Source organism: Heteronotia binoei, chromosome 9 (genome assembly GCF_032191835.1).
Source record: "Heteronotia binoei isolate CCM8104 ecotype False Entrance Well chromosome 9, APGP_CSIRO_Hbin_v1, whole genome shotgun sequence".
NCBI classification, from domain to species: Eukaryota; Metazoa; Chordata; class Lepidosauria; order Squamata; family Gekkonidae; genus Heteronotia; species Heteronotia binoei.
The window spans coordinates 79,023,588-79,035,931 of record NC_083231.1 but is presented as its reverse complement, the minus strand read 5'-3'; the positions used below and the strand labels follow the sequence as shown (position 1 = coordinate 79,035,931).

The 12,344-nt window shown below is 40.0% G+C and overlaps 1 protein-coding gene across 6 annotated transcripts in view; it reads left to right on the top strand.

The window, feature by feature from the left end:
• Positions 1-3,924: 3,924 nt before the first annotated feature.
• The window catches only part of BLTP1 (bridge-like lipid transfer protein family member 1), a 196,051-nt gene continuing 187,631 nt past the window's right edge, over positions 3,925-12,344 (top strand). For all 6 annotated transcript variants that reach the window (XM_060246834.1, XM_060246833.1, XM_060246831.1 and 3 more), the window contains exon 1: positions 3,925-4,078. The gene's annotated coding sequence lies outside the window, so the exon portion shown is untranslated. The remainder of the gene's footprint in view (positions 4,079-12,344) is intronic.

Here is a 12,344-nt window from a genome sequence, read left to right as displayed (position 1 = left end):
AGCTGACCTGGACACACTAATACCTATGAGACTTCTCTCTGCTGAATTAGTCTCTTGTGACTCTAAGGTTTGCTGAGAAAACTGCTTGCAGAAGGAGTCCTGTTTGTATGGCTGGACAATGAGAAAGGCTCCGTGCCTTCCCATCAGCCAATGTTTTCACCTCAGTGTTTTCCTAATAATATTCTGTGCAGCAATCAGAGAATGAACTAATGCTTCTAATGCATCAGGCTTTCAGCTGAACAACTTGGGACTGAAGAGGTCCAGGATGTTTTTTTTTAATATGCAAAGTACATTGTCTGGTTGCACAGCAAGACAGAAGAGGAAAGACACATGTGGTGAAATGGAGGCACTGGGGGTTGTTATCTTGAGATAACCATTTTTGGACTCTGTTTGTCCTCTGAGATTTTCTATAGGGATTATTATTGAGGAATTCAAATAATCAAGAATTCTTTACTTATCCCAGTGTTCGTCTGAAAATAAATGAGTACTGAAACAATATCAGGAGTGGGATATCATTTCTGATGGACAGAGTTCATCACTATCAAATACAGAAACACAGCAAGAGAAGAGACTAGATACACATCAAAATTGTGTGGCTTAAATGCTTTGGGATTCTTTGTGCCTGATAGCAGCTGTTTCTTCCTTTTTGGTACATTAGCAGAAAAAAAATGGAGAAGGGCAACCAAAAATCCCATCTACACATCTATGAGGCTTTCTGAATGCATACTTAGTTACTGCAGTGTGTGCAGCCAGCCATAACATGGGATTCAAATGATCAGTGTATTTATGGGCTACAATGTAAGCATGACCCAAGCTTCACAAATGAACAGCACTGATTGAAGTGATGCCTGTTATGTGCCTGCCAAAAAAGGTCAAGCAAGAGTTGTGATTTTTCAGGATTTATCTGGGCAGGAGGATGGGAGCCCATAGATTAATTCTCCATTATACCCTATGGGGACGGGTCTCCATAGGGTATAATGGAGTGCCCAGCAGACATTAAAAACCCCCTCCCCTGCTTTGATAACCCTGAAGCAGGAGGAGAGCCTCCAAATCAGAGGATCCCCTGGCCTCAACTGGGGATTAGCAACCCTAGACTGTACACAGAGTTCAGACCTTATAAAGAACAAGCCCTATATGGCTAGGGACCTGCTTACCTTCAGGACTGCCTTTCCCCCCATGTGCCCCAGAGAGCACTGTGATCAGGATCCCAGAATCTTTTAATGATCCCTGGGCTGAAGGAAGCCTGACTAACTACCACCAGGACTAGAGATTTCTCTGTAGCAGCTCCCATGTGGTGGAACAAGCTCACGGAGAACATCAGAGCCCTGTGGGACCTGCCAGTTACTAGTCATGCCAGTTTCAAGAGAATCCGCCCCCCCTTTGTTGGGATCCCCATGTGTTCACTTCCATTTTCTTGCACAAAGTTTGCAAAATCCCTCCCCCCTTACCTGTATTTATAACTCTGTGCTTTGAGATCAGTCCTTTTAAGCTTGCAATGTCAATGGCACTGGGTCCTTCGAGGCACTCTGTGATTGAACTGGTACTCCTTGGCATTCTGTGCATTGAACTGGTTTTGCTGGGCTTGCAAAAATACCCTGTTAAATACTGGATTCGATGGAAAGAACAAGGACTCCCAGAATAGTGATCAGCATCTTTTACTAGTGATTCAGCTTAACTATTAACAAGCAAAAAACCTCCAGGCTGTGGCCTGGTTATATACAGTGAGACTCCACCCTGCTCCCAACCCATAGGTGCATCCAAACTGGCCCACTAGCCCCTTATAGGTAGTGCCGGGCAGCCCAACCTACCAGGCTGCAGTTGTTTCAATCCAGGTTTTCTATTGTTAGTAGGGATGAAGCTCACAGAGTCTCTATGTTTTCTAGCATGGACATAACAACTAGGCACTAGTACATAACACTGGTTCTGCTAGGTTTGCAAAAGTGCCTCCCACTCCAGTTTCTACTGCACAGATTCTCTGGTTTGCCCTTAGTCCTGTTGGGTTTCACTGCTGCGATGGCACTGGTTCTGCTGGGCTTGCAAAAATGCCCCCCTCACCTTCTCTTTCTACTGCAGAGATTCTCTGGGACTTTGATTTTGTTCTGCTGAGCTGCTATTGTCCTTGCTTTTTTTATATTTTCCCTTCCACTGGAAACAATGGAGGATGGGGGCACCTTCTTTGGGAAGCTGTAACTTGGACCCTGTGAATCCAATCCTCATCAACCTTAGATGGCAGGTAGAAGAGATTCATCAAAAGATCCCCTCACAAACTGAACTGGTTTGTTTAGGTCTTAAAAGTTTGTGTTGGTTCATGGCTTGAGAATCAGGAGAACCCGAACCATGAACTGAAACGAACCACATTTTTCCAGTTCATGTCGACCCCTAGAAATGTTGTACCTAGTGAAAAGTGAATCAATAACTTCTTTAAAACTTCCTGTTTATGGGGGGCTATGGTGGCAGGACTGAGAAAAACCCTGGCCACAAGGTGAGAAGTACGTAATTTTGAACTCTAATGTGGAAATGAACTGGAGGGGTGAAGGAGAACAGCTGAAATTGACTGAAATTTCCTTTCAGATATTGTTGGTAGTTGGAAAGTGGGGGGGGGGGGGGGACCAGATGAGCCTAGAACTAGATGAGGCCCCTGTAAATGTTCTTTTGTCACAGGCTGGCAACATATTGGCACAGACATTTCATTAGCAAAGAGGAATTTTACTACTGAAATGAACAATCCACAGTGTCCTTCACTGCTATCTGCATTATATCTCAATTGATATCCCTCCTAGGGTGGTCTGTTGGGTAAGCCCAGGACCCAGGGCTGGTATTTCTCTTTCTGGATCACACCTTTTACAAGCGCAGCAAGAACTCATACTAATGTGACAGCAGGTAACAAAAAAGTATTGCTTATGAGAACACAGATTTAATCCTCTCATTTCAGTGCACTAAAGCACAAGCAGGGTGTTGTGGGTTTGTAACCTCTATTGCAAAGAACGTTAGTAAGTCTCCAGTATATGTACCTCACAAAGAAGCTGCCATTCTTCTTCTTCAGGAAAGTTAGTAGTGCCTGGGGAGGTATGGAGGATGAACTAATATTTTTCAGTCAATAAAAGCTCCATGGAATTCAGTGGATTTCTTTCCAAGCAAATATTCTTGTTAATGGATCCTTAAGGAAATACACAGAAGTCCAATTGAAGTGTTATCATTCACAGTCTTTTTGTCCTCTTCATTCTATACTTTTTCCCTGTCTCACACACTATTCCCCTGAAGCTATTTCTATTTGTCAATTTTGCCTGTACAGCTCTTTCCTAAGTAAAATCTTAATAAATTTCTTTTCTGGTTTACCTTTATAGAAAGTCAATGAGGTGTAGTGGTTGCAAAACCACAGTAGGGATTTGGGAGTCCTGGGTTCAAATCCCCACTTGCCACTAAATTTAATGGGTGATCTTGAGCGTGTCGCTAATTCTGTCAGCCTAACGTACCTCACTACATTGTTGTGAGGATAAAACTGAGAGAGCGAGAACAATGGACATCATCCACAGCAACCTTAGAGGAATGGCGCGATAAAAAAGCACTGAACAATAGTTATAAGATAAACAAGAGTAGCAGAAAGTTCATCCAGAAGTAAGCTTCGCTGGGTATAACAGAACTCACTTCCAAGTACGCACAAATCAGTCACTCTAATTCTTGGATAAACCGATCTAGGAAGAGGGGACCCTTTTAGCATTGCATCGTTTTACCGTTATTCACCCTCTGTTAAGAAAGCCTACGATGATGGGATATAACTGCGCCGGCGCACAAAACTCAATTTGCCCTCTCGCTCTTCCAATCCTGCCAGAGAGACGTTGTGTGAGGGCTTTCTTCTTTCCCATTGGATGCTGTCCGTCTTCGTTCGTCTATGTCTTATTTGGATTGGTCAGGGAACCATGATTGCGGCCTGCGATTGGGGCAACGTCACCGAGGGAAGGCCGGGCTGGAGGACAGAGTTGGCCAGTGTTTGCGACAAACTGCCGAGGCAGAGGCGGCGGCTTCCGGGTTCGTAGTAAAGCAGCAGAGAGGGGGTTGGATGTAAATACTGGACAATGGGGTAAGTGGCCAAAAAGAGCTTGAGCCGGCTGTTGTGATGCGCAGCTCTAGTTGAAGACTGCCCGTGGGTCAAGCTGCTGAGCAGGGCAGTTGGGTTGGGGGCGCCCTCGGGGAAAGGAGGCGTGCTGAGGGCTCCCAGGCCTGCGTTGTCCTTGCCAGGCTGGGTTCTGCGTGGAGTAGCGGTGAGGGTACCTCAGAAGCGGGGCGCTGTGGCTTCCTGAGGAAGAGGGGTGGTGCCGTTGAGTGTCTCACCGGCAGACGTCTTTTTTCTTAGCGCCCTCGCCCCAAGAAACCCCTCGCCGGATTCTTGTGATTAAGCACCCTAACAAAGGGGGTGGTCCTGCAGTCCTTGCCCCTTTTGCGGGGGTCTCTGCCTACCTGTTCCTGGAGCACCCATCATATAATCCGGATTTAGTTCAACTTTAGGGAATCTTTTTTGCGGTTTTGGTGGATTCTTCCTTCCTTCATCTTCCTGAACTTCCCTGTTGCAATTCTGTATCCCTTCTGTATTCACAGTCATGCTCACCCCATGCACACACACACCGGATTAAATTCTTTTTCTTGGCATTAATTTACTTAGAGTAACTGCAGCCCTCAATTTTCTTGTTCGTCATCAATAATACAACTTTGGAAAAGCTGCTTTGCTGGAATGTGTGTGTTGAAAAGAATATGGCCTTCTAGCACTATTTAAGCACTGCACATGGATACAATAGAATAGTTAATATTAGTATTCAGGAGTAAGTAATCTGCGCAAAGTGTTCTTGAGTATGACATGAGATAGTGTTCCAGAACAGAGTGGATGAGCATAGTTGTCCTCATACTCTGGCTTTTACAGTGAAATGAAAATTAGTAGATGAAAGTGAAAGTGTTTGAATTATCACTTAAGAGCTTTTTGACTCACACACAAACATGATGAAGCCCTGCTGACTTAACTGTTTTTCACCACCCACTTAAGTGCAGCTACTTCCTTTTCTGCTTTGACCTGGCTGACCGGATCTCAGAAGCTAAGCAGGGTCAGCCTTGGTTAGCATTTGTATGGGAGAACACCAAGGAATCTTTCTTAGGGTTGCTACAAAGAGGTGGGCAATGACAAGCCACCTCTGTCTCATTCCTTGAAAACCCCACAGGGTCACCATAAGTTGGCTGCAACTTGATGGCACTTTCCACCACCACTTCCTTTTCTGTTTGGCTTGGATGGTTAAGATTTGGCTGTATAATGATCATACACTTCAGCTAATGCATGGCTATTCTCAGGTGATGCAGACGGTATTTCATGTCAGCCTACCTTCATCAAAGTCCAAATCAAATTAAAACTCACAGTCAGGAAACTAAATAATTTACTCCATTTTATTTTTGCTTCTTTTTATAATTCTTCACATTAAAGGTATTCAGATTTGGTATTGAGTGAAAAATAAACTTCTTGGTTGCATGAGAAATACATTCACAAAACATGTAAGAGTTTAAATATGTATGTGTTCTGTTGCTTGCATTATCCTACACTGTAAGATAAACCTTACTAATTCACCACCACCATAAGAACATGCAGGTTGAATTAGTAAGGGTTAACATTTGTTTTCCAAATTTAAGCCTTGTTCTAGTAAGCTTATATGTTTCAGTATACAACATAATACATTCTGTGACACTACATTGTAGCCTGCTTTCTGTATTTGGCAATGTTTATTGTTATCTAGCACCGTGGTTTTTTAGTCTTTTGCCTATGTGACCCCATTCTGAAGCTGGAAATTTCCCATGACCCCTGTCAATAACAAAGCCTGGTTTGGTATCCAAAAGAAAAGGGATCAAAAAAAAAAAAGGACACTGTTTTACATATCCACAACCTTTCGGTGGCCTATTGTTACTATCTACTGAGTCACATATTGACACTGCTGTCTTTGACGAAGAGATTCCCCTGTAGCCTAGTTTAAATGGTCAATCATACATTTCACATGTATATGAAATGCCGCATATTCTGTTGATTAAATAGATGCTCTTGCACAGAAAAAGGAACAGGTTAACAAAGACACTAAAAAGATAAACAACAGGTCCTCTTTGTTTTATTAGACTACCTTCCATTTTATCATACTGTGATCTTTTGTCTATGTTTCTGTAAACTGCATTAGAAAACATGGGGGGAACAATCCGTTAAAGTAACGACCAAAACCAGAGAGCTACCAAAACAGGGAAGAAACTCTCCGTTTTCAGTAGGCAGTTTAATAGGTTATGTCCCTTATCTAATTCTATTTTATATTTGCATTTTATATTGGACTTTAGGTTGTCAAAGGCTACATGGGCCTTTATTGTGGTGCTTTAATATTTTGTTCATGTTTATTTTAAGCAATATATACTTTAGTACTGGCAATACATATTTTGTTATCTCTTCAAAATCATTTATGTTCCAATCAAAAATTTGTCTAGAATCTCTCCCACTATACGTATTATATATGCATTGAACACTGACCATTCCTGCAGCAGCAACTTTACTTTAAATATATTCTTCTATTAACTTCCACAATGAAGGGTTGGAATCCTTTCAGTCAATATTTGTAATTACATATCTGGTCATTCTGTTAGAGCTCAGGGCATTTTATGAGGTTTTTGTCCCCACCCCCATCATCACAACTTTATGAGAAATGATTATTTGCCTGGGTTCACCATTTGACTGCCAGGAATTTGAACCTGTCTCTCCTTGTGCCCCACTCTCTTAATGACTCATGGCTAGGAGATGGGACCATGGTATCTGGATAGAGAGGATGCTTTTGAGATTCACTTGCACTTGTCACTTAGGCTTTGGCAGGAAGTTGTGGTGCATCCTTATGCTCACCCTTAGGATCCCTGGATTGTGTCATAGTGAAACTGACATGTGCTTAAGCCAAACAGGGATATTCAAAGGTTCTTTGCTTTTTGTTAGAGGGGAAATTGGCTTTGAGTTTATTGCAACCCTGAGCAGCTTTGGAGAAATGGGATTTTACCCATTTTGCTTCTTTTTACACAGAAAGAAGCTCTGACTGAGTTTTCCTGACTGAGTTTTAATTTGATTTGGACTTTGATTTAATTTGATTTGGACTTTGACGAAGGTAGGCTGACATGAAATACCATCTGCATCACCTGAGAATAGCCATGCATTAGCTGAAGTATATGATCACTATACAGCCATATTTTAACCATCCAAGCCAAACAGATAAGGAAGTGGTGGTGGAAAGTGCCATCAAGAATTCTGTTACAAAGTCTAGTTTGTGGTGCTGTTGATTATGACATTAGACCCATATTCTGTTCTCAGTAACGTGAAAATACAATGCATAAACATTAATTGAGAATGGATCATATTTGAAAGACTTTATGTAGGTAGTCATGTTGAAAGTGTGTGCAAGAGCAGACAAATGAAATCAGTAGCCTTGAGCTTCGGTCGTTTAACTGAGTATTATCTACTCTGATATTGGATCACTGGGTCTTAGTCAGATAAAGGTCTTTTCCAGAATCTTCATAAAGTCCTCTAATTGGAGATGTTGATAAAAGCTGAGATCTTCCGAATGCAAAATATGTTTTCTACCACTGAAGCATAGGACTTCCCCATTTTCTTTTTACAATATTCTTCAAAAGGAAAGTCCAGATGTGAAAAACAGTGTGTTAAAATGCAACCCTACTGTATTTTAGTAACTGATTTTGTTGGTAGTCTTTCTGCCACCAATAGCTAATTAACATTAGTTTAGTGGCACAAACTTTTAAGAATGTAAAACATGGTGTTTTATTTCCATGAGGGTGAATAACACTGAACTGGAGCTAGTGCATCAGCTTATGCAAAAACTGGTTATAAACATTGTGTATCCAAGGAAGTGGCTTTATGAAAACTTATGCCACAAGAAATATATTGAGCTTTAAGGCACACTTGACAACTTTTCTTTGGCTTCATGAGCCCACCCTAATATTTAAGAGCCAGACTGATTTTTCAGTCTTCAGGAATTCATATTTCAGTGACCACATTTTGGTAATTATTGCTGCCTCATCGCAGATTCTTGTGGTACAAGTATTTTGAAAACCATAAATAAATATGGGAGTAATTTACTACAGCAGAAAGCTTGCTTGTAACTCACTCTCTCCCCAATTTTTCATGATTTCATTATTGCTTTTAAAAATTCCATTTGATTGAATATTGGAGCCAGTATAGAAAGCTACTGATGAAGAAATGAATTCATCCATCACCACAGAATTGTACAAAGTTAAAATATAAAGAAACAGCGAAAATAACTTCATGCGTTTTTATGTCGTTCAACAAGCTTATTCTTATGTGAAGTGATATATAAGCTTTGTACAATCTGAGGATTGTCAAGAGACACTACAATAAGATATTGATGAAAATTGTAGGTACCACAATGAAATTCCTAGCCACTTGTAGCAACCTAGCGCCTGAAATTTTTTGATCCCTGCTTTAAGGTTTATTGTTGTTTTTGCTCCAACTGACAACTATGGCCGTTTCTGGATGTTACTTTGTGCATCTTTTTTACCAGCAATATATTTAAGGAGATATGCAGAAGTTTAGGAAGATAATTGTTTTTGTGTGTATCACACACTTCTCTGAGGCAGGGACAAATGTTTGATTTAATAAGTATTACTAGGTTGAAACAGCAGCCAACACATTTTTGGTACTGAATAAATACTCCTAGTGAGAATAGCTACTCTTGTCATATTCTTTTGCATTCAGAATTTTTGTTCAAGGCAATTAGTGGCACATTCCTGTGTTATTTGTTGTGGAGCACAGTAGGCCCTTCCTTCTGTTAAGTGTGTTGTATAATGAACTTTTCTTTGCTGCTGTTAAACTTTTTAAAAAAGCAACAGCTATTAGGAAAATAGCAGATTGCCATGGAGGTATGAGTTCTCCACTGTTTGTATCTAGAGGATACCATTATAAGGAAGCCTGAGAAAAAATCCACAGTATGGTTGCAATTATATATATGCACACTTATGCATAAATGAATGCTGTTGAGAAAAATAGAAATTTATTTTGAGCAGCGCTTTCATGTGATCTTGAATTGGAGCTGTGATGCAGATGCATATATATGCAGTGTTTTGTGGTGACTTTCAGTCCTGGAGATCAGTGAGACAACTGTCTTTTGCAGGTAACTCTACTTTCTTGGAGCCCTGCTTCATGTGTTTCTCACTTTTGATCTGCCTGTTTCTTGCTTGTGAGATGAAACACCTGCCTCCTTGGTCTGCTGGGGAAACTAACAGAGATGGGTTTTGTTTTGTTTTTTTTGTGATCAAGGCACAGTGAGAAACGACATGCTTAAAAAGTTGTTCTTTTGAAGGAAATGTTAACTAGCAACACTGTAGAACAAGCCAGGGAGTCTCTTGCCCAAAGAAGACACCAGACCCTTGTTTTGGGGAAGCATATTGGAAAAGCTGTCAGATAAAAGTGACAAGATATTAAGTTTTAGAACTAATTGACCAATTAAAGCATGACAACTCTAGAGCAGGAGGACATTTTTTGAAAAGGTTTTAAAATATTCAGATGTGGTGGTGTTCTTGTAACTAAAATATGAAAGTTGCTGCTAAAAATCATTCTCCTGGAGGATTTGATGATCGCAAATGTAGCATTGGTTTTAAAAAGGGTCAGGAATTGTGTGATTTTTTTGTGTGTGATTTCAGTCTAAATTTTGTTCCAGCTAAGTTGTTGGGAAGCATTATGAGGGGAAAGCTAGAATTTGGAACACGCCTAGTTTACAAGCAGAACAGGTGATTTGTATGGATTTTGTGTGATTCCTTACATATTTTCTGCTTGGACTTCTGCTGCTGGAGACCTGTTCCTTGTTGGAATGGATAGCACTAGTCTAGGTGCAGCCTGATCCTCTGGAGTTTTATTCTGTTTGTAATATATTTGGGATTGTTGCAGTGAAGAGCAAGTCTTGCTGATGAAGAATCACCTTGACTTCTAAGAAAATCTTGTTAATCTTTGCGGACTCTTATCTGGGAGAACCAGGTTTGATTTCCCACTCCTCCACTTGCACCTGCTGGCATGGCCTTGGGTCAGCCATAGCTCTGGCAGAGGTTGTCCTTGAAAGGACAGCTGCTGTGAGAGCCCTCTCCAGCCCCACCCACCTCACAGGGTGTCTGTTGTGGGGGAGGAAGGTAAAGGAGATTGTGAGCTGCTCTGAGACTCTTCGGAGTGGAGGGCGGGATATAAATCCAATATCATCTTCATCTTCTTTTTAGAGTATTAACAAGCATGTGGGTAGATTTGATCTGGTGGATACTATGTACTTGAACTTTTGAATAGCTTTGGCAAAGGTAAAATTTCTGACAATATTTAATAGTCCAGGATAAAGGACAGGTCCTCTTACAGATGATTTTGGATGGGTGAAAACTCAAGCAGTCTGTAGATCTTTGAATATATGCAATCAAATGGAATGACTGCAAGTCAGAATGGTAGATGAAACTCCTAGAATCTGCACCCATATAAAAGGATCCATGCAAATGATACAACAAAATGTCAGCTTTACTGTGTTGTTTTGGATTTTTTCCCAGTAGTCCATGTCCTTGGTGAGTATTTTGTTTAAGCATTTTTATATGCAGCCATTAGTGCAGCTTAAAATAAGTTCTGGTGCTGTCTAGCACAATAGTAAATGTGTTTGTGTTAGTATTTTTAAAATGTTATACATCTCAGTATTTGAGGCTGTAATGCGGCCAAGATCATTGACTCTGCTTCCTCTGCTGTCTCTATCACAGATAAACAAACAGAGCTTAGGTCTGAGAAAAAAAGTATGTTGATGTTTTCTGTGATGAAAAAGGAAGCAAACAAAAACATGTAAATGTCAAGTACTGCTCTGACACTTGAAATACAGTTGGTTCATGAGAGAAAATAACATTAATAACATTTATGAAAATTCTCAAGAACTAAAAGACTGGAAACCATAAGAGCTATAGCTACGTTCACATTAACATATGAAAATACTGAAAAATAAAAAGCTGTATTAGAGCTTTTGGGGGGTTTAAAGTCTTGAGCTGATCCATTTTGAAAATATATATATCAACCAAACAGGTGGTAGAATCTAAAATGATTTGTGCATTTAGGTGATTCTCTGTGGTTTTTGTCAGTATTCATAGTTGGAGTGTTCTTGCTAATCTTATATTTACACTTCAGCTGAGTACATGACTGTTTTTGAAATTCCTTGCCTGTCTTGGCAAAATCTGTTGCAAGTCTTAGTGTCCTGATAAATTACGTGCTCCAAGATAGCTTATGTGGGTATTTAATTTTCAATTTTTAGACTGTAAGATCATCATATAAAAGCAGTGCCCCCTTCTCTTCTTCTTGATATTAATAGCTTTTAATAAACACCTCCTCCCTGAAGTATGACTGTATTCAGGCAAAGTTTATTTTTTAATTCCATTAATTCATTCATTAGGGCCCAAATGTCATGGTCTCCCAGAGGTTTTTGTAAGATTATTTTGGGTAATCTTTCTATCCAAACAGTACCATCATAGATGCTTGGTTTTGCTGTTCTCAAAACAGTGAATTTGAGTCCTCAGAGATAACATGCCTCTTCTAAACAGCAAAAATGTTTTTAAGATAAACATATGGAGTTGAGAAAGAGACCTCAGTCATATTGTTCCTCTGCAAATCTATGTGCACAGTCCCTTATCTCTGAAGTGCTAAATTCAGAAAGTTCAATGAATAGAAGATTGTTGGGATGGAAGAGATCTGGATAAGGAGGAGATGCTAAGAACTAAGTGTGAGGAGGCAGAGGCAAGTGATGCTTTTTGAGCAGAATACTCAGGGATCTTGAGATTTTTTTGAGCTTCCTGGGGGGAAAGTGTAGATGACTGGGGAAGACAATGGCAAACCATCTTGCAAAAAGTCTGCCGTGAAAACATCGTGATGCAATGTCACCCTAGAGTTGGAAATGACTGGTGCTTACACAGGGGCTTACCTTTACCTTTAGTCTTAAGCAAATATACATTATATATAATGTTATTGTTTTAGTTAAATAAAACAATATAAATAGCTATGGTTATTGTTAATTATTATTTTTCTCTTTCCAGTAAAGTACAGCAGAAAAGTTGTCCAGATGTGGATGATGAACTTATTAAACTGGAGACAGTTCATCCTGCAGTGATTTCATAATTATTTCAAATGGTAAATAACCAAACAATCATTAATTTTCTGATGTAACAGTAAAAGTAACCAGGAAAGTCATTCTAAAAATGAAACCTTCATCTGGGGTGTAAATATTGAGGTTATAGCAACCAGCAAAAATTTATTTATTTAATTATATTTT